The sequence below is a fragment of the Tamandua tetradactyla genome, chromosome 14 (genome assembly GCF_023851605.1).
Source record: "Tamandua tetradactyla isolate mTamTet1 chromosome 14, mTamTet1.pri, whole genome shotgun sequence".
NCBI classification, from domain to species: Eukaryota; Metazoa; Chordata; class Mammalia; order Pilosa; family Myrmecophagidae; genus Tamandua; species Tamandua tetradactyla.
In genome coordinates this window covers 38,681,485-38,687,857 of record NC_135340.1, presented here as the reverse complement: position 1 = coordinate 38,687,857, position 6,373 = coordinate 38,681,485, and the positions used below count along the sequence as shown (strand labels likewise).

The following is a 6,373-nucleotide window of genomic DNA, read 5'->3' as shown; positions in this document are numbered from 1 at the left end:
TAATTTCCTTGCAGCATCAGGGTAATTGGAAATCATGGAGGGCAAATGGAGGGGTATATTTGTGTGTTGAAAGCATTGTTAGAAACTACAGGGGTCTCAATGAAGACTTCAGAGTCACTACAGCTCTTTTCTTTAGTACAGAAAAATTGTTATTGGTTTCAGCCTCAAGGCCATAATGTTTCCTATTATTATGATAGATTTAAAAGATTGCTTCTTTACCATAACTTTAGCAGAGCAAAAAAAAATTTTCTGAGCTTGTTCTTAATGAGCTGCCTTTATATAAAAACTTATATACACCTGAGTCAGAAAATATTTAACAGGAACAATGCAGAACAGGAATCAGTACTCATTAATGGTTCCTATGGAATTGTAACAGATTGGTCCCCTAGGGGGTATGCAATTCAGGATTGCAGTTCTGACTCAAAGTGCTCTGTTAATTTACCTTGGTTTAATCTAAATGATTATTCTACTGAAATTTATACCAATGCTACAAATAAAGTCTTGTGACAAGAAATGGGAATGACAGCCCCATCTCCTTTTGTTTTCTTAGATCCTTGACAAATAGCAATTTGGAAACTGGACATGAGTTTAGCTCCTATTCATATTTGAAATGGAAACATATTTTCAGAACTTTAAAACTGAAAATTCTTCTTAAAAACTATATATTGATGTTCCAAAAGCATTAACTAAAGGATTTTAAGTATTTAAGATTATTCTAACAAATCTCATTTTGATGATAATTATGTGTGGTAAAATATCTGTTTAAAATAATGACTTAAGCATGAAAAATATAAAAAATGTATTTTTATTAATAGGAAAAAGAATAGTTTTATCTTAAGATAAAATGAATAACTTATAAAATAAGAAAAATGTAGGACAAAGCTTGAACTAATGTAATAATTGCTGAGGTTTATAAAAATGGACATCATGGTCAAAATCAAGAAAGAGTTAATGAGTCTAAGATAACAACATTTTCTTGGACTCTTAATGAAAAGATATAAAATTTCTTTCTAGATAATCAGTGTAAAAGGCAAAGAGTCTGTGTTTTATCAAAATAACTTATGTTAACTTTTATCATGTCATCTGTATAAAAAATACTGATTTTCTCTTGGATATCATTACACTGGCAAGGGACTGTTTCTTTTCTTGCCCCAAACCAGGTGGCTTAATCTATTAATATAAGTAGTACTGCTATGAATGAATCTATTACTGGCTAAATAATATTCAAATCATATAAATACCTAAATTCCTTTAAGCCAAAATATTTTAATGCCTTATAAACTACATAAGCATAAGCTAAATTTATCCCCAAATAACCCTGACTTATGTTGGGAGCAGATCAAATTTGAGGGCTGAATGTAAGGAAAAAATATACTTGTGAAATCTGTTCTATTCACCTGATATTGCTATCACATGACCTTGGTAAGAAATAGTTAAAATATGCACTCTAACTGGGAGAACAGGCAATCCTCCCAAAAGGAAGTGTGTAGGAGCCAAAGGGTTAGTAGAAAACCTGCAGAATTTATTAGGAGTGACTGGCTTCAAAGTGGCCTTGAGGAGGTCTGCTGCAAACAGTGAGCTTCCAGCCATGAGCCTTATCTGGGGATGAAGAGGAAGAGCATGGTCTGCAAACAGACTTGTTTTGTTCCTACTTTTGCGCACAAAGTATGGAATGTTCCCTTTTTGCTACCCAGATATCCAGGAGGCTAGATTGAAAGTAACAAGAGAACAAGGGAGTAATATACTGAAAAATCAGGCTTGGTCAGCAAAAGAGCTGTGAGAAATGATATAAAATAAAACAGCTGGAGCTCTTCAGGGCTGCAGTCATCTTGTCTGTCTTCTGTGTGTGTCTGTGTGATTCATTCTGCAGGAAGTGCCCGCATCCGTGTTTTTTATTTTGCAGAGGTTGCTGAAAGACTGCAACAAATGGCGCCCAAACAGGGACCACTCATCACGTCACAGGGACCGGCTGGCCCGGCTCCTTGTGAACATTCAGCCCTGCTCAGGGATCTGGCCCAGCTCCCTGGAACATTCAGTGAAGGTTACTCGAGGCCTTCACCACTGCAGAACCTAAAGGGTAAGGCACCTCCTGGAATTGGGGAGGGACTTGGCACCTCCAGAATTTGAGAGGGACTTTTGGATTTGTGTTTTATGTCACAGGATAGGATAGGAATATTCATTTACTGAGAAACCAAAAGGGTACATGACTCCTGGAATTTGGGAGGGCTTTCGGATTTATGTTTTATAATGGGCAACTCACTGTCGATACAACAGAATATTTGTACTTACTTAAAGGAGTGTTACACTCCATGGGTATGGAGGCTTCTGATGCTCTACTTAAAAAATTTTTTAAACATGTCACGCAAAAATGTTATTGGTTTCAGCATAAAGGCTGTAATGTTTCCTATTATTGTGATAGATTAAAAAGATTGCTTCTTTTCCATACCTTTAGCAGAGCAAAAAAAAATTTCTGAGTTTGTTCTTAATAAGCTGCCTTTCTATAAAAATTCATAATCAGTACTCATTAATGGTTCCTATGGAATAATAACAGATTGGTTCCCTAAGGGATATGCAATTCAGGATTATAGTTCTGACTCAAAGTGTTCTGTTAAGTTACCTTGGTTTAATATAAATAATTATTCTACTGAAATATATACCAATGCTATAAATAAAATCTTATGACAATGAATGGGAATGGCAGCCCCATCTCCTTTTATTAACTTAAATCGTTGACAACCAGCAATTTGGAAACTGGCCATGAGTTTAGCTCCTATTCATATTTGAAAAGGAAATATATTATCAGAACTTTAAAACTAAAAATTTTTGTTAAAAACTATATATTAATGTTTCAAATATGCATTAACTAAAATATTTTAAGTATTTAACATTATTCTAACAAATTTAACTTTGATGGTAATTATATGTGGTAAAATATTTGTTTAAATAATGACAAGTGTGAAAAATATAAAAGACATTTTTATTAATAGAAAAAAATAGATTTATCTTAAGATAAAATGAATAACTGTTACAAAACGAAAACAAAAATGTAGAGCAAAGCTTGAACTAATATAATAATTGCTACAAGTTTATAAAAATGAAAATTATGGTCAAAATCAAGAAAGAGCTAATGAGTCTAAAATAACAATATTTCTTGGACTCTTAGCCTGTTCTAATGAAAAGATATAAATTTTTTTTTCTAAATAATCAGTGTAAAAGGCAAAGAGTCTGTGTTTTATCAAAATAGCTTATGTTAACTTTTATCATGTCCTTATCTCTATAAAAAATATTGATTTTCTTCTGGGTATCATTATACTGGTAAAAAACTGGTTCTTTTCTTGCCCCAAACCAGGTGACTTAATCTATTAATCTAAATAATATTACTGTAAATAAATCTATTACTCACTAAATAATATTCAAATCATATAAATACCTAAATTCCTTTAAGCCAAAATATTTTAATACTTTATCCAGTGTTTGTATAAACTACTTAGGCATAAACTAAATTTACCCCAAAATAACCATGACTTAAGTCGGGAACAGATCAAATTTGAAAGCTAAATGCAAGAAAAAATATACTTGTTGCATCTGTTCTATTCACCTGATGTTGCCATTACATGCAGCTCATGTTGCTATCACATGACCTTGAAAAGAAACAATTAAAATGTGCACTCTAGCTGGGAGGACTGGCTATCCTCCCAGACTGAGATGTACTTTCATAAAGATATCTAGGTCCCAGAAAGCTCCTCTTGGTCCCTAGCCAGTTCCCAGAGGACCAAACTGGGCCTGGTCATGTAAGCAAATTGGAATTTGACCACTATTATAACAAAAAATATATATATATCATACAAATTGCATGCAATCAATTTAAAATTAGCAAAAATACACAGCCAATTATAAAGAACCCTCTTCCCTGCATTCCTTTTCAATCAGTCCAATAAATTCATTTTACAAAATCTGCTCATTTGCTATGAATGCATATCACTATTAATACTCTGCTTTCAATTTTGTTACTTGTCACTTTAAAAATTCCTAACTATATGTTGTAAAACTTATTTTATATTTTACAGGATCATTCTGATTTATTAAGCAAAAAGCAATTAACATCCTGAGCTCTGCCTGCTGTGCAGTCAAAGAGTCTCAGAGTCTAGAAGCCCAGCTGGAACGTGGCACTGCCTCTCTACCCTCCAGTTAGCTCCAGCTCAGGCCTAGGACCTATGCTGAAAAAGGTCTAAGCATTAATGTGGTTTTCATTTGCCCAGGGCAGGGTCCTGAGCAACTAACTTTTTCCTACAGAAATGTCATGGACGTGTCTCCCGTGGTCTTGGGTCTTGGAAATTGGGGGCATAGCTAAGCTGGACTTTGCAAGCAAAGTCCTCCCAGGCTGGAGAGGTGGATAAGCTATAACTGAGCTGGCCTGGAGCTGGATTCCTGGCTGGAAAGTACCTCAGCCCTCAAAAAGCACCCCTCATTTCTGGGCAAGGAAAAGGTAAAATCCTTTAAAAGATGTATTTTTCCTGTGGGGAGCAGTCTGGTCCTGCCCCCCAACCCTCACTAAAGTCTATGCTCATAAAACAAAAATGGGAAGATCAGCAAAATAATATTATAAAAATAAGTACACCAAAATATCAATTAGCAAAAGCACTGTTTACTTTAAATTCTTTAAACATTTATGATAATTCATTACACACTCCTGCAGAACAGCATTTTAATAATTTGGAAAAGAAAAGCAATATAACTCAAACAGAACTGCAACTGCAACTGATCTATTAGAAAAATATTTAAAATGATCTATGGAAACCAGGCATGATAAAGGTGTGGGTAGAAGATTTGTTCTTATCATTACAGCTGATGGAACCTCAATTTGGATTCCCTCGAAGAGAATAAACCCAGACATGTTGACCCAGATGAAAATAATAATTAAATGGGTAATGTATATTATAAAACATATAACTTTAATTGCTGAAGGACAGGGACATAATAATACTTATTGGGTTTATATTCCTAACCCACCTTTGCTACTAGCCCTAACACGGGCAATCCAACTTTACCAAAATATCTAAATACCAGTTTAGGATTCCCAGGTCCAATAAATTCAAGACTTCCAAACCTACTTAAAAAAGAAGAAAAATGGCATCAAATTTAACTCTTCTATTTTTAAAAAGACCCATATGCGTAACTCTATGAAATCAAATAATACTTGACTGTTAAATGAGAAAGAAAGTTGGAATGGATGGCAGTTATATCATATAGATCTAGCAGTTATCATAATTAATTATTCTAATGAAATTGCAAGAAATGCAGCCCCTGTGGGGTCAAAAATAACTGAGACTCTACGGACAAGCAATCTAAATCAAAGTTTAATACATAAAGGACAATTTGTGCCAAATCCATGGGATGATAAATGTAACATTAATCAGAGAAATTTATGGAAAATTTTCCTAGGACTGGGATCAATTTTTATAGCAAATTCTAGTAACTGTAACTTCCTTTTAAATAGCAGCCATAAACATCATATGCAAATATGTGCTAAAGATCCATATGTATTTGTTAAAAGTCATATGCATACAAGAAATCAAACCTTTAATTGTGAGAACTGTTTTCTATTCACTTGTCTCCAAGCATTTATGTTGCAGGAAAATGAGACTATTTTAGCAGCAAGGAAAAGAAGAGGTATGCTGTTGGTGCAGATGTCAAGATCCTGGTAATCATCTCCAGAAACACAGGTCCTGATCCATTTGGCAAAAGAATATCTGAAAAGGACTAAGAGACTAATTGGACTCATTATTGCAGCTGTCATTGGAATCATTGGAATTATCACGATGACTGCGGTTGCTGGAACTGTATTGCATCAAACTATACAGACACAGTATTATGTTAGAGAGTGGCATAAAAATGCCAGTGAACTGTGGCATAGTCTATCTCACATTGATGAGCAAATTAATAATAGAGACAGCATTGGTTCATATTGGAGATCAAATGTATAATTTAAATTTCTTATGAAGTTTAAACTGTGACTGAAATAAAAGCAATTTTTTGTATTACCCCTTAAAGATATAATCATTCTGAAATAGAATGGGAAAAGGTAAAAGAGGCATCTTTTGGGGCTTTCAGATAGTTTAAATCTTAATATATTAAAATTCAAAAAAGGGTATTAGAATTATTTCAGAATAATTTACATGTACCCTATGGAAGTGGTGTCATACAATCTATTACCCAAATGCTAAAAAAATCTTAGTCCTATAGATTGGTAGAAAACTTCTCATTTTCTAACAATATTGGGAATAGGAATTGTACTTTTCTTACTATTTCTTTTTCCCCTTTAGTGTCCTGAAGCACCGTTTGCTATCTATCATATCTTCTAATCATAAACAAA

General features: G+C 33.7%; 1 long non-coding RNA gene across 1 annotated transcript; it reads left to right on the top strand.

The window, feature by feature from the left end:
- Positions 1 to 1,664: 1,664 nt before the first annotated feature.
- On the top strand, positions 1,665 to 6,041 carry LOC143655849 (uncharacterized). Its single transcript, XR_013162298.1, has 3 exons — positions 1,665 to 2,077; positions 4,294 to 4,486; positions 4,846 to 6,041. It is a non-coding gene; the product is annotated as an uncharacterized LOC143655849 (long non-coding RNA).
- The last annotated feature ends 332 nt before the right edge of the window (positions 6,042 to 6,373 follow it).